At 43.8% G+C, this 25,285-nt stretch overlaps 1 protein-coding gene across 2 annotated transcripts in view; it reads right to left on the bottom strand.

Annotated features, from left to right (window-relative positions):
- The window catches only part of LOC126272257 (hemicentin-2-like), a 1,823,560-nt gene that overhangs the window by 1,435,115 nt on the left and 363,160 nt on the right, over positions 1 to 25,285 (bottom strand). For both annotated transcript variants that reach the window (XM_049974974.1, XM_049974973.1), the window contains exon 2: positions 493 to 533. The gene's annotated coding sequence lies outside the window, so the exon portion shown is untranslated. The remainder of the gene's footprint in view (positions 1 to 492; positions 534 to 25,285) is intronic.

Here is a 25,285-nt window from a genome sequence, read left to right as displayed (position 1 = left end):
CCAGTTGACTTTCCCAGTCACAGTCACCGACGTTCGCCACTGTACCACTTCTTGTGAGCACGCATAACGTTATTTAATTTGTTAAGCGTCTGGATAGATCACTGTGCGAAGTTTGGCATGAACTCAATCTATGTCATTTCTCTGCCTTTGTGTGGATAATTTCCCCCGTGGCTAGACTCATTTACCATAATCTACATCTTTTGCTTGACGAAGGCAGCTAATACTACACTAAAAACATAATCCATTTAAGAGGCACACATAAGGCAAGCAACGAAGGTTTAAAGCTAAGAAATGCAGTACATCATTTCTAGAACTCAACGTTTTCACATTACACGAAGTATATGAAAAGTGCTAGTATTGTACAGTAATCTCTGAAATATGTAACGATATATTTTCTGTTAAGAACGCTGTAATCACTATGGTGTCAGTAACTTTCCGGAAACGTTATTATGGCTCTCAGTAGTGTTTAATTTTCTGTTTGCGTATACATACCTAAGACGAAGTTGCCGTCTTGCTAGGTCAGCAATCGCTTCCTGAAACAAAAGAGATGTAGAGCTGATCATACAGTTTGAGAGGTGGCTGTAGCATTCATCTTAATAATTTTACATCCAATTTAATACATCGTCAATGTTGCTGTGCTAACAGACGATATTTCTGCCCTCCAGACACCGTCCCCTATGCAGTATCGATAAGGAATGAGCAAGAACTACTCCGAGTCTCGCTCACTCGCGGAAGAGACCTCCGTGCACAAATAAACTGGCAGAACGAGTGACATCAGCCAGTATTATCATTCTGTCCCTGACCCGCCTGGAGACACACTCCTGTTTTGCTGCGTGTCACAGGCGGTAACAAACTTAAACGCTTTTACGTTAGTAGAGAGCTACTGCACATTCATATTATGCCAAGAGGAATACAAAAATGCTTCGATTTACCTTCAAAGTGAACTCATAATTTCAGCATATCAGATAGCAGCCGCCCCTCATAACTTTAGCATATCGCATTAGCAATCGCCGCTCATAACTTTAGCATATCGGATTAGCAATCGTCGCTTGCTGAAGTTCATGTGCGTCGATATTTACATGGTATTAGAGGCCCTATTTTGCCAGCACCTCGCACTTATCCGAGAAATTGTCACGAGAATCAACTTCAGGAGTCAATAAATAACTACTGAAGACTACTGGTTTCGATCTGCCTTGCGCCGGCCCGAGCGGCCGTGCAGTTCTAGGCGCTACAGTCTGGAACCGGGGGGGCCGCTACGGTCGCAGGTTCGAAACCTGCCTCGGGTATGGGTGTGTGTGATGTGCTTAGATTAGTTAGGTTTAATTAGTTCTAAGTTCTAGGCTACTGATGACCTCCGAAGTTAAGTCACATAGTGCTCAGAGCCATTTGAACCATTTTTGATCTGCCTTGCAGATCATCTCCTGCACTATGTTGGAACAGGTATAAGAGGGGACTAAAGTTAAAATACTGTAACATTATACAAAAAAACCATGAAAGGTGGAATGAGAAACATCAAAACGTCATTTAACGCACACGTACCAGGCGCCGCAAGGTGCAGTTTGTGTGATTGGAACGGATGTCGCACAACTAATACAAACATACAAAAGACGTAAAGGTGAAGAACTATATCGTCACATGATACACAGTTACTAATGCACTGATACATTTTAAAAGAGATTCTTCCATCATAAAATAAAAATTGTGGTAGCACAGCATACCCTAATCGGTAGTCGTCAATAATAGGAATTCGGGTCACATGGTATGTTTCCGTTTGCTGTGGAGTTAAATTTTCATTCTTGTCGTTTATTTACGTGGTTCGTTTGTGACTAAATCACGGCAACAAGCCATGAACTTACTGAAATCCGTGGAAACTGTCGATCACCGATTTCATCGTGTGTCTGTGAGTAGGCGTATGTACTACCCTCATCCTCTTTCCCTGGTGTTATGAATGGTATCTGCGCAGCATTTGTTTAAATAACTCTAAAATTCCGTTTGCGCTTTTTGCTCGATAACGCATGGACATATCTGCTAAATTGCGCTACGGGGGCGTGTGCTTGGCAATCTCTATATATATTATAGGACTGGTGCCTTTTCTTTCGGGCATGTTTGTGCGAAGGAAAAGACACAACTGATTCGATCGGCAGCTGTATTCACGCATGACGAATGAAATCTCAGACATTTAGCTGCAGCGGGGCACGAAACGAACTCAAAAGCGCCAGCGGTCGTCTTACCCGCCTCGGACATCCGAGCACGTCACACGTCAGACCCAAATCTCCACATGCCGCACGCTTCCGAGCAGCGCTCCCTGTCCATTAATCCACTTGCTCGCAGGCTAACTGTATTCACGCAAGGCTTCGTGTACCGTTGTGCATCCACAATGAAACATCGTAACGCAGTGTGGTTAAACAAACAGGGTGATTAAACATGCCCTACACATTGCTAGCCTACAAATACCGCGCACAAGAGTTTCATATTCTCCTGCTGGTACAAGCAGAATGAGTCCTACAGAAAAAATAAAAAAGGACCTTTTTGTAGGAAATTTAATGTATATAAAAAATGGCTCTGAGCACTAAGCGACTTAACTTCTGAGGTCATGAGTCCCCTAGAACTTAGAACTAATTAAACCTAACTAACCTAAGGACATCACACACATCCATGCCCGAGGTAGGATTCGAACCTGCGACCGTAGCGGTCACGCGGTTCCAGACTGTATCGCCTAGAACTGCACGGCCACTCCACTCCGGCCGGCACACACACACACACACACACACACACACACACACACACACACACACACACATATATATATATATATATATATATATATATATATATATATATATATATATATATATATAATCGGAGAGAGAGAGAAAGGGGTAAACAAAATTCCGCACCAAACTCACTCGGGAACAAACGAATGCCGACGAGGTTAGGAGACACAACAACATCGTGTACACCGCGTTTTGTGAAGTGAAAAGCCGTTTGAAAACTAAAAAGGATCAGTCACGACAACACGTGAGTCCTAACAAAACATATACGCAAAACATCTTACCACGCGAGAACCACGTTTTAAAAACCAAGGGATGTGTTAATTCGCTGATGAAATTCACATTTATTTCGCTTGGTCTGCAGCTGACAAGCTATCAGAGCAGCACACCATACAGTTGGTCCTGCAAAACCGTGTAATGTAAATTCAACGTAACAACAAAAACAAACAAAAACTGTTTTCAGACCTCATTTTGTTAGATCAGTTACAACCTAAAATATGTTAATTTTTCACAGTTGTTCAATAAACAAAACCGATGGATGTGCTGAAATGCGTTTGGGTAACAAGAAAAAAGAACAATGTTTCGCACAAAAGACGGAACCTATTCCCATATTTTGCTAAGTGGAAGATAGTTTATACCTGTACATGATCTTTGAGTATGAACAAGGAGATACGAGGTATCGCAAAGTACACTCGGACCTTCATTAGCGTGGTTTTCCGCAGAATACTGCCCTGAAGGAAGGACATCAAGCCGGAAAAGAGCAGGAAGACTTAGGGATACAAAACTGGATGACAACGAATATGTGAAACAGCAAAACACCGCGATTATAACGTTAATGGCACGTGCAGAATGACCTGCACACAGGGCAGGCGGGTAGTTCATGGCAGCTGTTCGATGGGCAAAGATATCTCTCGTTGAAATATTCTTTGTGGATAGTAAGGACATCACAAGTGTACAATGAACTGGTCCGGATTGAGAATTCGTTACGTCTACGTGTGAGGAAAATAAGTACTACAAAATATCAAAGATGCTTTGAAATATTTCAGTAATCCTCTGTGGCAATTCAGCGACAGAAGGTAGACGGACCACTGCCCACCATGGAACCGAACGCAGCCTGATGGCCGTGCGGCAAAGTGACTCGGTCAGGAAAGTATAGAAGCGGAGCAGACACGTGCGGGGAATAATTCCAGCCACGATATGGGGGCGAAACAAGTCGAAACTGCCAGATGCGGCTTTGGCAAAGGACACAGTGTTATGGCCCGACACCTGGGAACGAGTATGTCGGAAACGATGAAGCTGGTTCACTGTTCGCGAATTACTATAGAGACCTACGGAAGTCAAACCAGAAGTATCCGACAAGTGTTCGGTGTTCAAGATTCATCTCAGAATGTGGAGTTTGGGGGCTCCCTTGCTACGTAACGCAAAAATGGTTGAAATGGCTCTTAGCACTATGGGACATCTGAGATCATCAGTCCCCTAGAGTTAGAACTTCTTAAACCTAACTAACCTAAGGACATCACACACATCGCCCCAAATGAAATCATAAAAGACGATGTAGTTGTGTTTACATGGAAATAAGCAAGCAGGTTGAACGATGTCCACTGAACGGTATACTATGAAACACTTGTACCTGCAACAACAGTCTGCTGTGTTCTCAGATCCTCCACATATCACCAGCTATCCTGCGTTACGTAGAGCCGGCCGAAGTGCCCGAGCGTTTCTAGGTGCTTCAGTCCGGAACTGAGCTGCTGGTACGATCGCAGGTTCGAATCTTGCTTCTGGCATGGATGTGTGTGATGTCCTTAGGTTAGTTAGGTTTAGGTAGTTCTAAGTCTAGGGGACTGATGAGCTCAAAAGATAAGTCCCATAGTGCTCAGAGCCATTTGAACCATTTTTGTTTTGTTATCGAATTTATCTTTTGTCAAAACAACGAAAACGACAGTCATAAAATCATGTGGTCACATCGATACGCAATATAGTGTGTATTGCTCTTAGACTCACGGCATGGTGACCGAACGCGGTGGCGCAGTGGTTAGCACACTGGACTCGCGTTCGGGAGGCACCCCATCAGCCAATCAGAGCATAGAATCGCTGGGCATGTGCCTTATCAGCCGAATAAAGGCGCCAAACAGACTATGGTACCGTCATCTAACACCACGTGTTGCTTTCGTTGGTTGCATACGCCGACAGTAGTTTCTTCAGGATTCTTTCATTTGTAGCGATGTAGTGACGGATGTATACCTGTGCTCAGTGATATGAGGAGGGGGGGGGGGTGGCGGAGACAAAATTTTACAAATGTCATTCCATTTAGGATTTGAAGTGCTGTGTTTTCTTTTCATTTTCCGTGGATATCCGTCAGATTTTTGTTTCACAAAATTTAGTTCTTGTGGCATGGCACGTCTCGAAGCTGACCAATTCATTTATGTCAGATGTCATATCGTCCAGAGATCACAATGCCACACCAAAGTCGGCAATGGAAATCGGTACCACAGACAACAGTGAGGACTTGTGGCAATCCGCAACAACAAGTGGGAGGGACTGCAGAAAACCAAACCACCTCCCCAGCACCCTCACGCTGAAATCAAGATAGTTTTGATCACGCAAAAGTTGAGCTCAGATTGTGACCTCATCTGAAGGAGTCAACATCAAGGTGTAGGACCAACCAACTGTTGAAGTTTCAGATGAACTTGAACCGTTTCAAATGACGAACATTGTATATTAAGAGAACCGTTTGTTAACTAGTGCCTTAAGTGATGCTTTCTAGTCAATGGCAGTTGTAAATTATCCAGTACTCCTGCGACAAAGAAGTGCGCGAAATTTAAGTAATTCTTTTGTTCATTTATGTGATAAAGTGAACTAATACTTCATGTGTTCTAATTTGGAGAGCTTTCTCCCAGTGCAATCAAAGAACTCGCAGTTATGGTTGTACGACTGTACTTCCTCGTGGTCACAACGTCAGAAACAGCAAATTTCTGTTTTACAGAGTTGCTGATCACTCTGCCACTGAATAAAAGTCTGTGGATGCCCATCGATGGATGCCAGAACAAGAAATGTTACACTATACTGTATGGCGCTACGCATTTTTCAAACTGTGGCCCAGTAAACACACAGATCATGTAAAAGTAAGTAACACGACAAACAATAAAATACATTAAAATGTTGAAAAAATCTCATCAACAGCATCGTGTTTCCCACACTTCAAACCAAAACGTAGTGGAAATTTCACAGTGTCAGTGGGAGAATCACAAGCAGTGTGGCAATGTACCACCAAGGACGCCGTAACCGGGCCTCGCATTTGCAGTGAGTTTCGAACGAAGCAAGTTACTGAGCAAGAGCTGCTCAAGTGTTCCGAGGCCTGGAAAAGCGGGAGCCGACGCCGCTGACGAGACCACAGCGTGCCTGGTGCCTTTGTTTGCAGGAATCGAATTCCGATAATTTGTCGCCGGCGAGTGACAAGTGTTTAAGCCGGCGAAGGCCGCATTGTGCTACGACCGCACCCCACCGGAGCGAATCACGGCGCTGGAACGAGCGTCGCCAGGCGGAGGGAGCAGGAAACTGTGCTACTGTGCTGTACTGCTCGGTGTGACGGCAGGGGGAGAAGGGCGGGGGGGGGGGGGGGGGGAAGGTGTGGCTAGGGTAACACAGCGGCACATTTACTCTCTGCCACTAATGCACAAGAGTCAAAGATGTGGAAGACGTGCTGCGAAATATGAGAGCTAACTGGAACTCTTTGCCGTAAAAGAAGATGATTTGATTTGTTTACTCCGTTGTTTGTAAAACACCATTCAGATAACACTTTCTCTTCACAACAAGCACAGCTATTTATTTTACTTTTATGTTCTAGAAGAGAGGTTCGCGGACTTTTTGTCACTGCGTATCACTTCTTGACATTGTTTAAAAATTTTAGGCTTACCGCTGTAGATTGTTCGCCAATTTGAAACTTACCCTGGGTTGGGGGAGGGAGAGGGGATCGGACGGTTATCGACCGCCGCAGGGGTGAGATAGGGCCGGGGAATGGGGAGGGAGTAATTTTCACCATCTCCCTCAGTGCTGACAAAACACATACTGTTTTGCGATTTGTCTAGCTACTACTACGTATGATAGAAATGTGACATACACAGGTAATAAGGTTTTGTAGTAGCACTTTTTACACAGCCGTTCATGTTCACATGTGGCATTTATTTGTTGCAAACAATATGAAATTAAACTAAGCTGGTTCTGACACACACGTTCAAGAACAGAGGAATGTCATTTAAAAGATTTCTTAAACCTTTACAGTAGTTTTCATTGTACTTGGGGTTAGGTGTTGCTCCAAGTTTCATACAATGAAGTTCAGCCTCAAACGACAATTATAGCAAAATAACTTTCATTTACAAATACATAGATTCACCGCAATGCACCGTACGATGCGTAGCGGAGGCTACCTTGTACCACTACCTGTCATTTCTTTTCCTGTTCCACTCGCAAATATATCGGAGGGAAAACGTCTGTCTGTATGCCTCCGTATCATTCATAATTTCTCTTCTCTTTGTGGTCCCTAAGCGCAACGTATGTTAGCGGCTGTAAAATCGCTCGGCAGTCAGCTTCAAATTCCCACCAGGGATTCCCATTTGAATTCCAGAAGCATCTCCGCAACACTCAAGTACTGGTTGAACCTACCGGCAGCCAATCTAGCAGCCCGCCTCCGAATTGCTTCGATGTCTTCCTCATTTATTCTTCAGTCTCTGTTGCACATTTTTAATTATGCGACAAGTTTCGATAGTTCTGTATCATTGCAGTTAAGTAGTTGTGTTAACAAGCCGCCTTATCTGTTCATAATTGTTCAGAATACTCTATTATGAGGTTCTGAGTACTGTATATTCTGCTGTGAAGTTCTGAATAGACAAGATCCTGAATAGACAAGACGTGTTGCCGACGCAACTACTTGAATCTGAAGATGATACAGAGTGATCGAAATATGTCATAAAATTAAAAATGTGGAGCATGCTGGATGCTGGTAAAGTGTCATTGTCAAAGTGTAAACAAATATATGTGCAAATATCTTCATTGGTGGCATCAAAAAGAATGAGTATGTCACTATCATACATTTTATAGTAGATTATTTTGCTCTTGAAATGAGTGTTAGCTTTGCAAAATGTCTTCTCTACGTCGTTTGTGTAAGTATCTACTAACATGTCATCGCCAATCCATATTTATAACGTAACTGTTCAACAGTACTAATGTAAGTAACTTAATGAACTCACAGATCTGTGCCATGATCAGTTTCTTATGTTTAAGTAGGGGGCCTTAGTTCTCTTGCCGCTTGTGTTCCCATCTTCTCCCTACGAGAAGTTGCTGTTTACTCTGCCCACGACTGTAAAAGACCACTGTTCTCACAGTGTCATTTCAGTTGCGTAATTTCGTCCGAGTAGTGTCATTAGGAAACGACCACTACAAAACGCTAACCTCGTTTATGTAGCAAAAGTGAGCTCGATTTCCACAGCTGCCGCCTCAAGTACTACAATGGAGGTCTTGCTGCTACTTCACTAGTGTACTCGTACTGTAGGACCTTAATGGTCCGCAAGTGGGTGCTGAAGCAATATTTGTAGTGTACTTCAATCAAAACAAGGAAACGTGAAATGAAATTATTATGAGAACACAATCCTTCGCAAGGTATATTTTCTCAAGTATTCGTTTCAACCTTGCTTCCTTTGATTGTAAACAACAGTTTGTCCACCACTAATAATTTAGGAGCAGCAAATAAAAAGTGTTCTATATTTTACACTTCAGTTCAATCTAGTGCACTAGTGGAAGGGAACAAATACACTCTAAGAGAAGAAAAACAACGCATCACGAAGGAATTTACCGAATGGGGCGGAAATCGCTAGAAGTCGTGTACATTCTTAGACAAACAAATGTTTAAAAGTTCAATGATTTGTTCAAAGAGCTTCACAATGTGAGTACATTAGTTACCCACTTGTCCACCTCTGGACCTTGTACAAGCAGTTGGAATTGACTGATAAATTTGTTGTGTGTCCTCGTGAGTGATATCGTCTCACATTATCTGCAACTGGCGCTTCAGATCGTGAAAATCCCAAGATGCTCCTATGGTCCAGCCAATAATGCTACGCACGTTGCCAATTTAGGAGAGGGGAGAGGGAGGGGAGAGATCCAGCAAACTTCATACACAAGGCTGGGTTTGGCAAGCACGGAGACAAGCAATGGAAACTCTCGCAAGAGCGGGCGGGCTTTATCTTGTTGAAATGTAAACCCAGTCAGTGAGATTCCAGGCCGAATTTGCCCGACCCCACTGTAAACAGGCTTTTTTGTGTACAGTGGTTAATTGTAGTCGGTGCAAGGGACGCCTTGAACAGCCAATTAAAGGTCCTTGTGGTCACTGAAGCACCAATTACAAGTCGGATCGATGATGATGATGATGATGATGATGTATTCTGGGCTCTGAGGGCCTCTGTCACGACTGCTCGGTTCTCACGTTCTGTCGACTCTCTAGGTCGACCGCTTCCTTCTTGCCACTGTGTTCGGCCATGGTTCACCCATTCCTGCCAACATAGTTGAATGCTGGCATCGCTCTTATTCAACAGTCGAGCGATCGCCGATTGTTCCAGCGGGCTTCTTTTAGTCCAACTACACGTCCTGATTCAAATGCTGACATCTGCGTGTATTGTCAACTTGCCTATCTGCGAGGCAACTTACTGTCCGTTTAAGTACACGGAATGAAATTGTAAATTTATTTAATATCCTCACCAGGTGGCTGGTGAAAATCGCGCTGCAGCGAAACACATTCATCCATCGACCGCCGTAGTTAACAATTTTGAATTTTTCGTCATACTTGCATGAATGTCAGTTTGTAAGCAATTTGCATTAATGCTTGATGGAGCGCCGTTTTCTTTTATTTTTATACCTTTTATTTTTTTTGTCTTAGAATATATTCAATTTACATATGCAGTATTTTTCTTCACTTTTCATAACTATTTTCGGTAAAGTTTATTCATAAGACTTATTTTTACGGCGGAAAGGATAGGGGAGAGAGGAGCATCTTCACATCTTTGGTAGTTTTGCCATGGACGCAAGAACACCTCGTTACGGTCCCGGCGAAGGCACGTTGTACCTGGTAGCAGAACAACTAAGTAGCTTCTGGCTAGGGCACATAAGTATCATGACCACTGCATGTCACTTCGTGCGAATAACTCACTATTTACCACGCAAATAGGATATATTTCTTGATAAAACTGACCTGTGAATGCTTTACACTACTTCTAACTGTTGATTTCAGAAAACACGCCGAGCGATGCTGTTCAGAATTATAAGATGATAACGAAAAATATGAGAGTGAAATGCACGTGTGTGACGAGACCAACTTCCTGTGCCGGAACAGCGGCGGTTTAACGAGACTCAGTATCGGTCAGTACATGAATGCTGCAAATGACACGTCCCTCTTTGCTGTCCACCACAGTGACAGATGCTGCCGGCAGAGTAGCTGACACGAAATAAACGTCTGCGTAATGGTAAATTACCGAAACCATTAAGGCCGAATATTCGAACATTAGACCGAAACAGCCGCCGGGCGGCAGGCCGTAAATTGCCCAGGCTATCGCCGCCATTCGTAATCATTACGCGCGTCGCTATATTGACAGTGGGCGCTCTTTATTGTTATGACAAACGCGGAAGCCATCGACCGCCGGCGGCCATTCTCAGGTTACCGCCAGATGGCGCCCCAGGCGCCAGCACTCTGGCGCTTGCGAGTAAGCCGTCAATGCACAACGGACAGCTTGCTGTAATAATTACCTTGTCGACACCAAAACTGTCACTGTCTATTACCCTTAATGTTGATGGCGTAAATTTACAATAAAGTCATCAATCTCAGCTTAATGCTTGCTGTGCCACGAGTCAAAGTTTCGGCGTTGTGCGAATGAAAACTAACATGTTTGAAAAAGAATTTAAACGTTCACTTTAATTAACAGACAATGGATAAACATGCACAACTCCAGTTTCAAGGGGACTACTTTAAATACCGGAGAAAAGTATGACCACCTGAGGTAATAATCATCTTATTGTCTTAGGAGATAAGCTGAATAACGACAAACGTACAATTTCACGAGGGGCGTTCAAAAATTTATGGAACACACTTTTTTTGTCAGCCAGTTTCGGTTGACAAAATGCGATATTTATTTTGACACATTGTGGGATGATCCCTCTTCAGCCCCTGTAGTTTCATGACCTCCGGATATGCAGCTATGCAACAAGTAGCCTCAAAGAAGGCATCAGGAATGGAACTGCGTTCCAAGCAGAGAGCTATCATTTCTTTTGGAGGAAAACCAGGTGTTCATAGGCACTTGCAGAATAGCGAGAACTGGCTGTGACAAAACGTGGCACCCGTCATCATCAAACAAGGTTGCGTAAACCTGTTCGATATCCCGCGTGTTCGCAGCTCGTGGTCGTGCCGTAGCGTTCTCGCTTCCAGCGCCCTGGTTCCCGGGTTCGATTCCCGGCGGGGTCAGGAATTTTTTCTGCCTCGTGATGACTGGGTGTTGTGTGATGACCTTAGGTTAGTTAGGTTTAAGTAGTTCTAAGTTCTAGGGGACTGATGACCATAGATGTTACGTCCCATAGTGATCAGAGCCATTTGATATCCCGCGTGCCGTGTGTCCGTACACAGCTGTCACTTCTGCTACGTTGGAATGTGCGTACACATCCATTCGTCGGATCACAATCCAACACCTTACTGTGCAACTGGACGTGTCTATTGGTAGTGCTGACACACTCCACTCATTGGGGTACTCAAAGGTGTCTGGCCTGTAGCTCGTGGTCTCGTGGTCGCATTCTCGCTTCCCGAGCATGGGGTCCCGGGTTCGATTCTCAGCGGGGTCAGCGATTTTCACTTGCCTCGAGATGATTGGGTGTTTGTGTTGTCCTCATAATTTCATCATCATTCCTGAAAAGTGGCGAGATTGGACTGAGCAAAGATTGGGAATTTGTATGGGCGCTGACAACTGCGCAGCTGAGTGCCCCACAAACCAAACATCATGGTCATCGTCATCACCATCATCATCAACAACATCATCAAAGGTGTGTGCTTGCTGGGTTCCTGGCGGCCTGAAAGAAGACCGTAACGAGCAACGAAAGACCATCAGTGCCGAGTCGCTTACGCCATACCAGGCTCTTCGTGACAACTTTTTTGTCGAAGATCGTACAGGCGATGAAACCTGACGTCATCATTTCGAAGCAGAAACAAAACGGCAGTCCATGGAGTGGCGCTACACCACCTCTCCACCGAAGAAAAAAGTTCAAAGCCTCAGCCGGCAACGTCTTGGTGACGGTCTTCTGGGACTCTTATTGATATCCTCCCTCATCGTGCAACGATCGACTCGAAGGTGAATTAACTACCCTCAAGAAACTGAAGAAATGACTTCAGCGTATTCGTCACAACAAAAATAAAAACGAACTTCTCCTTCTTGATGGCAACGCAAGGCCTCACACAGGTGTAACACCAAACAGGATCTCAAAAAACTTCATCGGACTGTTCCTCCTCATCCATCCTACATCCTAGATCTTGCACGTTTCCACTTCCATCTGTTTGCCCCAATGAAGGACGCATACTGCGAGAAGAAGTATGTGGATGTTGGGGAAATTTTTGATGCAGCAAGACGCTGGCTCCAACGTCGACCAGTAGAGTGGCACCATGCGAGTATACAGGCCCTCCCAGTAAGGTGACGTAAGGCCGTCACATTGAAAGGAGATCATGTTGTAAAATAGGATTATATGGCCAAAACAGTGAGGAATAATATGTCGTATTGGAATCCTGAAAAAATTAACCTGCTTTCCGTAAGAAGATCTATTGCATTACCTACTGAACGCCATTCGTAGTACTTGTAGGTTTGGAGAAGTGTTTCTACATTGTTTATCGGAAATTCTGAAGATAAAATAGAAGAATGAAAGTAATGCACACTTTTACAGATACCAGGTAACAGACGTGAAAGAGAAATAGAAGCTGAGAACGTATACACGATTGTTCGCTGTGCCAGATCTTATTCAGTTTGCACATTGAGCAAGCAGTAAGAGAAACTAAGACGAAATTTGGAAAGGAACTAATGTTCAGAGAGAAACAAATATAAACTCTGCAGGTTTCTGATGATAACTTAAGCAGATAAGCGATCAAACAAAGGCAGCTGAAACGAATGGAGAAAATTTCTTGAAAACAGGTTATAAGATGATAATTTTGAAAAATGGTAACGGAATGCAGTCGAACCAAAGCAGGTTACTCGGGGAGAATCAAAACAACTAAACGGGCTGAAGGTGAAAGGATATAAAATGCAAAGTGCAAGTAGGAAGAAAAGCACTTCTAAGAAAAGACAAAAATATTATTGTAGAACATAAATTTAAATATTGGGAAGTATTTTCTTAAGTTCTTTTTCTAGAGTATGGCCTTGCTCTAAAGTGAAACGTGGACGTCAGACGATTCATGTAAGAAACGTCAGATGTGCTACAGAGGAGTTGAGTGCTGAATATTAGATAGGTGGGTTGGACAAATAATGAGGAGCTACTGAAGCGGTTCGGGAGGAAATGAAGTTTATGTCACAGCTTCACTGGAAGATGTGATTGATTCAGATGGATAGGTTGGACGAAAATGTGGAACCACCACGAGAAACGTATGCCTGGACATAAATGCATACGATAGCCATGACTGCGGGCTGCGCTGTTACATTTGATCAGATCCTGTTCTTAATACATTGCAAGTTTACATAATAGGATCATAGTCTGTATTTCTGCATGTATTATTTCAGAACTAAGGGTCTTCTACAGTGCCCAAATTGTTGGTGCTCATATAGTGTGTGCTTTCATAACCAAAGTAGCAGAAGTCCTGGGTGTTTCAAGACGCTCCATATCGAAGATTTATAGCGCACATAGAGAAAGCGGAAAATCATCGTCCTTTAAGCCACAACGCAGAGTGTGTGCTAAGTGATCGTGACAAATTATCATTCAAGAGGATTGTGACGGAAGTCAAGACAACAGCTGCAAAAGACACTGCAGGACTGAATGTCGCACTCACGTAAACTGTCAACACCTAAACCAACACCAAAGGAGCCCCTGAAGCAAGGAACTGCAGGGCGAACTGGAATTATAAGACCACTAATCAGTGATGCAAATATCTTCAACCGAAAAACATGTAGTCTCAGCCATAATATCTGGGCTATGGAAGAATGGAAGAAACTCATTTGGTCACGTGAGTCTTGTTTCACACTGTGTCCATCTTCTTGCCGAGTTTATTGTAAAGAGTGATGGATGGCGGGGTTTCGGTTATGGGTTGGTTAGCCATATTGTGTGACCATTTTGGCTGATCAGGTCAATCCCTTGGTAAAATACTTGTTCATCATTGGTGATAATGTGTTTCAAGGCGATAGGGCAACTGTTTACACAACTCGCATCGTCCAGAACTAGTACATGCGAAGGTGATTAGTCGCCTCTCTCCGGGTGACCTTTGTCGACAGATCTCAGTGGTAATGAGCCTTTGTGGTCTAATTTGGAGTGAAGGTTGAGCGATAGCTATCCATCTCCATCATCGTAATCTAAACTTGTCACTACCCTGCAGAAAAAAAGGTATAACATTGCCGTGAAAACCGTACAACACTTGTATTTATCCAATGAGAGACGACTGAGAGCTGTTTTTCGGACTTCCTACACTGTCACGAGTTGTATTTTTGGTTTTTCTTTAGGTTTATCCATTACCTGTATTACCGGAAGTTCGGAACCAAGTCATAGAATATTGGTTTAACGAGGCACTGAACTTCTGTCGCCGAAGTTAAAGGAGTTGGAAGGAATGAGCGGACTAAGTAACTTAATGACAAAAATTAGATGAGAATCATATTAAAACAATGGTAGCGACGTGTATAGAAGAGGTTAGCGTGAACAGCTGCATGAAACCAAACTTTGTAATGAAGACCGTAAAAGCTCTCAGGACCGTCTTCTTGGTGATCGAGAATGTAAATATCTCATAAAATTTACCCGGAAATTATACAACAAAATCTTCCAGTGTAGTGATGGTTGAAGGGCTAGTAAGAAGTGGCGAACATAGCGGTACGGAATGTACTGTAATCCACTCTCACAGCTACTGGCACAGTAACATTTAACTATCATATAGAGCGATAGGGAGCAATTTTAATGTTGACCATCTGAAGAAAGGCAGATCTGAAAATAAAGCAAACAGTAACCCAAACTAAAGGGAGATTATGAAAATTAATTGAAGTTCGGGACAAAGTCATAGAACACTGGTTCACTGAGGAACCGAACTTCTGTTCCGAAGTTAAAGGAATTGGAAGAAATGAGTGGATTAAGTAATCTAATGATAAAAATTAGATGCGAATCACACTAAAACAATGGTATCGGAGTGTATCCGAATAACATCAGATTAAGTTAAGAGAATTAAACTAGGACAGGAAACTTTCAACGCAGTACACGTTTTTCTTTATGGTACACTAACAGGATGATAAGGGCACCAGGAATTAGTTAAATTGGTAATGAAAGTAAATAAATGGAAGTAATAATTGCAGAGGAAGACCAAGACAGGCATCAAGTGGATACAGCTCGCAGTCGTTACACGTAGATGCTGTAATATAAGCCAATATGACATTCATAGTAACGCAAATGTGCGAAAGACGATAATGATACTACGATGCAAATAGAAACTACATCAAAAACAGCTAGGATTCACCCGGGTTCTGACAGTTCCTTATTGAAATCTGGAATAGAGATCAACATAAATATCATTTCTGCCCACCTGATTGCTCGTTATAAGCACACATTGCATGATGCATCACCATACAGCGAGACCCTCAGAGGTGGTGGCCCAGACTGCTGCACGCACTGGTACCTCCAACACGCAGTGACACGCTCTTTGCATAGATGGATGTCTGTATTCGCCGTGGCATACTGTCCACAAGTTCATCAAGGCACTGTTAGTCCAGATTGCCCCATTCCTCAACGGCGATTCGGCGTAGATCCCTCAGAGTGGTTGGTGGGTCACGTCGTCAATAAACATCCCTTTTCAGGCTATCTCAGGCATGTTCGATAGGGTTCATGTCTGGAGAACACGCTGGCCACTAGTAGAGCGATGTCGTTATCCTGAAGGAAGTCATTCAAAAGATTGCACGATGGGGGCGCGAATTGTCGTCCATGAAGAAGAATGCCTAGCCAATATGCTGCCTATATGGTTGCACTATCTATCGGAGGAAGGAATTCACGTATCGTCCAGCCGTTACCGCACCTTCCATGACTACCAGCGGCGTACGTCGGCCCAAAACGGCAGGGAAACTCAAGCTTGCTGCACTCGATGCATAGTGTGTCTAAGGCACTCAGCGTGACTGGGTTGACTCCAAACACGACGACTGTCTGTTGGAAAGCATATGCGACCCTCATTGGTGAAGAGAAATTGATCCCAATCCTGAGCGGTCCATTCGGCATCTAGTTGGGGCCATCTGTACCGCGCTGCAAGGTGTCGTGGTTGCAAAGATGGACCACGCCATGGACTTCGGAAGAGAAGTTGGGCTAGATGCAGCCTATTGCGCACATGGTTAAGCCCGCAATATCCTTTCTTCCAGCAGTGTTAGTTCGGCAAGGTTCGCAGAGGAGCTTCTGTGAAGTTTGGAAAGTAGTAGACGAGGTACCGGCAGAAGTGAAGCTGTGAGGACGGGGCGTGAGTCGTCCTTGGAGAGCTGAGATGGTAGAGCACTTGCCTGCGAAAGGCAAAGGTCCGTAGTTTGAGTCTCGATCCGGCACACGGTTTTAATCTGCCAGGAAGTTTCATATCAGCGCACACTCCGCTGGAGAGTGAGAATCTCATTCAGGAAATTTCCATCTGAATTCATTTCTATGGGTGGCAGTGCGCGACGGTATCGAACAGCGCAGATGGGGGTGCTCTTGGAACGAGAGGAAGTTCAGCGGGTGAACTGACCTTCCCGTTCCCCGAGAATTAAATCCCATCTAGAGCGCGTGAGATACGTTGGGGAGACATACTGCAGCACGAAATACGGTGCAGGAGCGGTCAATCACGACTTCCAACTTTGTGGCAAGAACAGAACCACGTTACAGAGCATGCACTGTCATCCGCTGTCAAGTAATCACACACCTTACCTTGCTGGATTTCTTCCTATATAAGATGGCTCTGAGCACTATGGGACTCAACTGCTGTGGTCATTAGTCCCCTAGAACATAGAACTACTTAAACCTAACTAACCTAAGGACATCACACACATCCATGCCCGAGGCAGGATTCGAACCGGCGACCGTAGTCTTCCTATATAAGGTCAGAGTTTCATTCTACTATGTTACAAATCATGCGAAAATTACTTTCATCCTTAAGGTTTGTATCTCATTATATTCAAATGGTTCAAACGGCTCTGAGCACTATAGGACTTAACTTCAGAGGTCATCAGTCCCCTATAACTTTTTTTTTTGTCATCAGTCTGCTCACTGGTTTGATGCGGCCCGCCACGAATTCCTTTCCTGTGCTAACCTCTTCATCTCAGAGTAGCACTTGCTTCCTACGTCCTCAATTATTTGCTTGACGTATTCCAATCTCTGTCTTCCTCTACAGTTTTTGCCCTCTACAGCTTCCTCTAGTACCATGGAAGTCATTCCCTCATGTCTTAGAAGATGTCCTATCATCCTGTCCCTTCTCCTTATCAGTGTTTTCCACACATTCCTCTCCTCTCTGATTCAGCGTAGAACCTCCTCATTCCTTACCTTATCAGTCCACCTAATTTTCAACATTCGTCTATAGCACCACATCTCAAATGCTTCGATTCTCTTCTGTTCTGGTTTTCACACAGTTCATGTTTCACTACCATACAATGCTGTACTCCAGATGTACATCCTCAGAAATTTCTTCCTCAAATTAAGGCCGGTATTTGATATTAATAGACTTCTCTTGGCCATAAATGCCTTTTTTGCCATAGCGAGTCTGCTTTTGATGTCTTTCTTGCTCCGTCCGTCATAGGTTATTTCACTGCCTAAGTAGCAGAATTCCTTAACTTCATCTACTTCGTGACCATCAATCCTGATGTTAAATTTCTCGCTGTTCTCATTTCTACCACTTCTCATTACCTTCGTCTTTCTCCGATTTACTCTCGAACCACACTGTGTAGTCATTAGACTGTTCATTCCGTTCAGCAGATCATTTAATTCTTCTTCACTCTCACTAAGGATAGCAATGTCATCAGCGAATCGTATCATTGATATCCTTTCACCTTGTATTTTAATTCAACTCCTGAACCTTTCTTTTATTTCCATCATTGCTTCCTCGATGTACATATTGCAGAGTAAAGGCGAAAGGCTACAGCCTTGTCTTACTCCCTTCTTAATACGAGCACTTCGTTCTTGATCGTCCACTCTTATTATTCCCTCTTGGTTGTTGTACATATTGTATATGACCCGTCTCTCCCTATAGCTTACCCCTACTTTTTTCAGAATCTTGAACAGCTTGCACCATTTTATATTGTCGAACGCTTTTTCCAGGTCGACAAATCCTATGAACGTGTCTTGATTTTTCTTTAGCCTTGATTCCATTATTAGCCGTAACGTCAGACTTGCCTCTCTCGTGCCTTTACTTTTCCTACAGCCAAACTGATCGTCACCTAGCGCATTCTCAATATTCTTTTCCATTCTTCTGTATATTATTCTTGTAAGCAGCTTCGATGCATGAGCTGTTAAACTGATTGTGCGATAATTCTCGCACTTGTCAGCTCTTGTCGTCTTCGGAATTGTGTGGATGATGCTTTTCCGAAAGTCAGATGGTATGTCGCCAGACTCATATATTCTACACACCAACGTGAATAGTCGTTTTGTTGCCACTTCCCCTAATGATTTTAGAAATTCTGATGGAATGTTATCTATCCCTTCTGCCTTATTTGACCATAAGTCCTCCAAAGCTCTTTTAAATTCCGATTCTAATACTGGATCCCCTATCTCTTCTAAATCGACTCCTGTTTCTTCTTCTATCACATAAGACAAATCTTCACCCTCATAGAGGCTTTCAATGTATTCTTTCCACCTATCTGCTCTCTCCTCTGCATTTAACAGTGGAATTCCCGTTGTACTCTTAATGTTACCTCCGCTGCTTTTAATGTCACCAAAGGTTGTTTTGACTTTCCTGTATGTTGAGTCTGTCCTTCCGACAGTCATATCTTTTTCGATGTCTTCACATTTTTCCTGCAGTCATTTCGTCTTAGCTTCCCTGCACTTCCTATTTATTTCATTCCTCAGCGACTTGTATTTCTGTATTCCTGTTTTTCCCGGAACATATTTGTACTTCCTCCTCTCATCAATCAACTGAAGTATTTCTTCTGTTACCCATGGTATCTTCACAGCTACCCTATTTGTACCTATGTTTTCCTTCCCAACTTCTGTGATGGCCCTTTTTAGAGACGTCCATTCCTCTTCAACTGTGTTGCCTACTGCGCTATTCCTTATTGCTGTATCTATAGCGTTAGAGAACTTCAAACGTATCTCGTCATTCCTTAGAACTTCCGTATCCCACTTCTTAGCGTATTGATTCTTCCTGACTAATGTCTTGAACTTCACCCTACTCTTCATCACTACTATATTGTGACCTGAGTCTGTATCTGCTCCGGGGTACGCCTTACAATCCAGTATCTGATTTCGGAATCTTTGTCAGACCATGATGTAATCTAATTGAAATCGTCCCGTATCTCCCGGCCTTTTCCAAGTATACCTCCTTGTGATTCTTGAACAGGGTATTCGCTATTACTAGCTGAAACTTGTTACAGAACTGAGTTAGTCTTTCTCCTCTTTCATTCCTTGTCTCACGCCCATATTCTCCTGTAACCTTTTCTTCTACTCCTTCCCCTACAACTTTCCCTATAACTTAAAACTACTTAAACCTAACTAACCTGTGGACATCACACACATCCATGCCCGAGGCACCATTCGAACCTGCGACCGTAGCGGTCGCGCGGTTCCAGAATATAGCGCCTAGAACCACTCGGCCACCCCGGCCGGCCATTATATTCACTCTTGTGCGACCTTGAGGAAGTAGAAGTACGGGATTAAATTAGCGAGAAAAGAAATTTGTGGTGAAAGTAGGAGTGGTAGATGGTACACGGAATAGTCACACTGATAAAGAAGTGAAGTGTGGAGAGTAAGTTACGGAGAGAGTCCAATGCTCGTTAAAGTAAGGATATTCGACTGGATGTAGGTTGCAGCAGTTGTGCAGAGATGAAGAGACTTGCACAGGACATTCCAGCGTCGAGAGTGGCGTAAAAGCTAGCATGTGGCTAAAGATAACTGTACTACGGAACAGAGGTAAGCCAAAGAGCTAAACCAACTGATAACTGATCCCAGCAGAGTGTCTTTCTATATCAAAGAGACAGCTAGGGCTCTGTTTCCGAGAAACAGCGCAGGCTGAAAAAAGGGCAGGTGACTCCCGTGTATAAAAAGGTTTTCTACAGAATCCTTCAACATATTCTCAGTTCAAATACAACAAATTTTCTTGAGACCGATAACTTTAAGTCTATGAATCAGCATGACTTTACAAAGTATCGGTCGTGCGAAAATCAGGTTTCCGTTTTGTCACCTGATATACTGAAGGACAACAGGCGGATTCCATATTTCTAGAACTCCGGAAAGCATTTGAACTAGTGCCACACTGCAGGTGTGGAATATGTTCCCAGATATACGAGTGGCTCTAAGGCTTCATAAGTAATAAAACCGAGTATTGTGTCGTCGACGGTGAGTGTTTATCAGAAACAAGGATACTGTCAGGAGTGCTCCATGGAAGCGTCATAGGATCACAACTATTTTCTCTATACATAAATGACCTCGCGGACAGGATAATCAGCAGTATTCATGCGGCTGTTTGTTGATGAAATTGTAGTGTACGTGAAGGTGTTGAAACTGAGTGACTGTAAGAGGATACAAGAGGACTTACACTCTCTTTCTGTGGTGAATGGCAGTTAGCTTTAAATGTAGAAAAATGTAAGTTAATACGGATGAGTAGGAAAAACAAATCCGTAATGTTCGGATACAGCACTAGTAGTGTCTCATCGTTTAAATATCTGGACGTAATGCAGCAAAGCGATGTGAAATGGAACGAGCATGTGAAGACTGTAGTAGGGAAGGCGAATGGTCGACTTCAGTTTATTGAGATAATTCTAGGAATGTGTGGTTTATCTGTGAATGTGGCCGCGTGTAAGACGCTAGTGTGACTTATTCTTGAGTGACTGGGATTCGTAACAGGTCAGATTGAAGGAAGACAATTTAAAAGCGGGCTGCTTGATTTGTTACTGGTAGGTACGACCAATACGTAAGCTTTACGGAAAGGCTGCGGGAACTCCAACTGGAATCCCTGGTGGGAAGGCGATGTTCTGTTCCAGAAACAATACTGAGAAAATGTAGAGACCCGGATTTGAAGCTGACTGCAGAACGAGTCTGCTGTTGCTAACATATACACTACTGGCCACTAAAATTGCTACACCACGAAGATGACGTGCTAAACACGCGAAATTTAACCGACAAGAAGAAGATGCTGTGATATGCAAATGATCAGCTTTTCAGAGCATTCACACAAGGTTGGCGCCGGTGGCGACACCTACAACGTGCTGACATGAGGAAAGTTTCCAACCGATTTCTCATACAAAACCAGAAGTTGACTGGCGTTGCCTGGTGAAACGTTGTTGTGATGTCTCGTGTAAGGAGGAGAAATGTGTACCATCACGTTTCCGACTTTGATAAACGTCGGATTGTAGCCTTTCGCGATTGCGGTTTAGTGTATCGCTACTTTGCTGCTCGCGTTGGTAGAGATTCAACGACTGTTAGCAGAATATGGAATCGGTGGTTTCTGGAGGGTAATATGGAACGCTGTGCTGGATCCCAACGGCCTCGTATCACTAGCAGTCGAGATGGCAGGCATCTTCTCCGTATGGCTGAAACGGATCGTGCAGCCACGTCTCGATCGCTGAGTCAACAGATGGGGACGTTTGCAAGACAACAACCATCTGCACGAACAGTTCGATGACGTTTGCAGCAGCATGGACTGTCGGCTCGGAGACCATGGCTGCGGTTACCCTTGATGCAGCATCACAGGCAGTAGCTCCTGCGATGGTGTACTCAACGACGAACCTGGGTGCACGAATGGCAAAACGTCATTTCTTCTGATGAATGCATGTTCTCTTTACAGCATCATGATGGTTACATCCGTGTTTGGCGACATCGCGATGAACGCACATTGGAAGCGTGTATTCGTCATCGCCATCCCGGCGTATCGCCCGGTGTGATGGTATGGGGTGCCCTTATTCACATTGACGGCACTTTGAACAGTGGACGTTACATTTCAGATGTGTTACCACACTCTTCTGAAGAAGAGGAATTTGTTAACTACGAGTATAGATCTAAGTGTCAGGAAGTCATTTCTGAAAGTATTTGTATAGAGTTTAGCCATGTATGGAAGTGAAACATGGACGATAAATAGTTTGGACAAGAAGAGAATAGAAGCTTTCGAAATGTGGTGCTACAGAGGAATGCTGAAGATTAGATGGGTAGATCACATAACTAATGAGGAAGTATTGAATAGGATTGGGGAGAAGAGAAGTTTGTGGCACAACTTGAGCAGAAGAAGGGATCGGTTAGTAGGACATGTTCTGAGGCATCAAGGGATCACTAATTTAGTATTGGAGGGGAGCGTAGAGGGTAAAAATCGTAGAGGGAGACCAAGACATGACTGCACTAAGCAGATTCCGAAGGATGTGGGTTGCAGTGGGTACTGGGAGATGAAGAAGCTTGCACAAGATAGAGTAGCATGGAGAGCTGCATCAAACCAGTCTCAGGACTGAGGACCACAACAACAACAACAACAACAACAACCACCCGTGGCTCTACCCTTCATTCGATCCATGCGAAACTCTACATTTCAGCTGGATGATGCACGACCGAATTTTGCAGGTGCTGTACGGGCCTTTCTGGATACAGAAAATGTCCGACTGCTGCCCTGGCAAGCACATTCTCCAGATCTCTCATCAACTAAAAACATTTGGTTCAAATGGTTCAAATGGCTCTGAGCACTATGGGACTCAACTGCTTTGGTCACCAGTCCCCTAGAACTTAGAACTACTTAAACCTAACTAACCTAAGGACATCACACACATCCATGCCCGAGGCAGGATTCGAACCTGCGACCGTAGCAGTCGCATGGTTCCGGACTGCGCGCCTAGAACCGCGAGACCAACGCGGCCGGCGAAAACATTTGGTCGACGGTAAAACATTTGGTCGACGGTGGCCAAGCAACTTGCTCGTCAGAATGCGCCAGTCACTACTCTTGATAAATTGAGGTATCGTGTTGAAGCTGCATGGGCAGCTGTACCTGTACACGCCATCCCAGCTCTGTTTGACACAATGCCCATGCGTACCAAGGCCGTTATTACGGCTAGAGGTGGTTGTTCTGGGTACTGATTTCTCAGGACCTATGCACCCAAAATGAGTGAAAATGTAAATCTCATGTCAGTTCTAGTATAATATAGTTGTCCAATGAATACCCGTTTATCATCTGCATTTCTTCTTGGTGTTTCAATTTTAATGGCCAGTAGTGTATTACGAGTAAGGACCACGAAGCTTAGTTACGAGATATTAGGGTTCATACATAGGGCTATAGACAGTCGTTTGTCTCTCGCTGTATTTGCGAGTAGAACAGTAAAGGAGAATGACTTGTAGTGATACAGGATACTCTCCAACACGCAACTTTCTGTGGCTTGCGGAATATGTACATTGATGAGTTCGGAAGCCATACATGAAATTCCATAAAGAGATTTTCTTTCGTTCGTAAAGAATAATCCTGCTAATATCTTAGGTTTCTTCCTTACAGCTAAGTCAAAAGATCCTAACCAGAGGTTGTCCGACAAGTAAAGGCAAACACTTCTCGCGTGCACGGTAAGGCTGTTGGATCCGCTAAGCGGCACTCGGTCCCGTTCGTATCAACCATCGTCCCGCGAGAGGACGAGCCGCGGGCTATCGCGTGTCTAGCGGCGACAGTGCGGCAGATAGCGACGCCGTAATTACGACTCCTTCCGGCTGGCATCTTGCGAGGACAGTCGGCACGCTCTTTGATGTGCCGATCGCTCGCCAGATAGCGCACTCTGCTCTGTCTGTACTGCCGGGCGCCACGCGCCTCGTCTTTGTCATGAAAATATCTTCCTCCTCGTCCCTGCTCCGACGGAGTTCGCTAAGCGGGAGTAATGGAGGCAAAGTAGTGCCAAAGCCGCTGTCGTCTAATTAAGGACTCTTGTCCTCGTGAGTTGGGCGCTGGCAATCCAGACGGCGTGCGTGTAATACAGATAGAACATCCCCCTGCTCATTTACTTGGACCAGCGTCTTAAGGTACGGGGGCTGTGAACCGGAACATCGGAGAGTGTGATTTAATTCTAAACTACATAGTGTTTATACTTACAGTAAATTTTTGGTGGCGTGCACAGGGGCAAAACTATGGAATGTTATGGAAAGAAAGAGGAGTACCATCACATCTGATGGAAGCTATCCGAGTCCGCAGCTCGTGGTCGTGCGGTAGCGTTCTCGCTTCCCGCTCCCGGGTACGAGGTTCGATTCCCGGCGGGGTCAGGGACTTTCTCTAACTCGTGATGACTGGGTGTTGTGTGAGGTTAGTTAGGTTTAAGTAGTTCAAAGTTCTAGGGGACTGATGACCATAGCTGTTAAGTCCCGTAGTGCTCAGAGCCACTTGAACCATTTTTGAAGGTATCCGAAGTTTATATAGAGCAACAGAGATTGTTAGATTGTTCTGATGGGAGATTCTGGAAATATCACTCGAAGAAATATTAATAAGGGGGGTCAGACAAAGATGTTATATTTCACAGATTTTTTGTAATTCATATCTAGATTACGTTTTGAGGGAAAGAATTTAATGTACAGGACCGCTTCAAATGAAGACTCTTATCAAATCTCTCACGTTTGCTGACGGCAGGATTCTGATTTCGGATTAGGAAGGTAACTTACAGGGAGCGCCATATGAATTATTCAATGTATTAGTGCAGATGACAAACAGTTTGTTTCTTAGTTACATGTTACATAGATAATCTGAATGATTCTTTTATCGAAATGATGTGGGACGAGGCAGTTCACAGGATACGTAGCTATAGGATATATATGCATGATATCGTCAACATTAATGAACACTCCATTATTTCTAGCCCTACTCATGGAACATACTGACTACCAGTTTTCATGTAGAAATTCGTCAACCTAGTGGAAGGAGTTGTCCAGGGTAAATGATTTTAAATGAAATTTAAACCTTGCCTCTCTATCAGATATATTACATTCTTAGGAAAATTATTAAAAATATTTGTTGCTGCATACTGAACTTCTTTCCGAGCCACTAACAGCTTTAACAACGAGGAATAAGAGGTCAAAGGCCCTTTTCCCCTCTAGTGTTGCAGATTTGGATATTACTGTTCTTTTCAGATCCTGATGTATTATTTATGACGAATTTCGTTAGCGAAATTATG

Source organism: Schistocerca gregaria, chromosome 5 (assembly GCF_023897955.1).
Source record: "Schistocerca gregaria isolate iqSchGreg1 chromosome 5, iqSchGreg1.2, whole genome shotgun sequence".
Lineage (NCBI taxonomy): Eukaryota > Metazoa > Arthropoda > Insecta > Orthoptera > Acrididae > Schistocerca > Schistocerca gregaria.
This window is presented reverse-complemented; position numbering and strand designations above follow the sequence as displayed.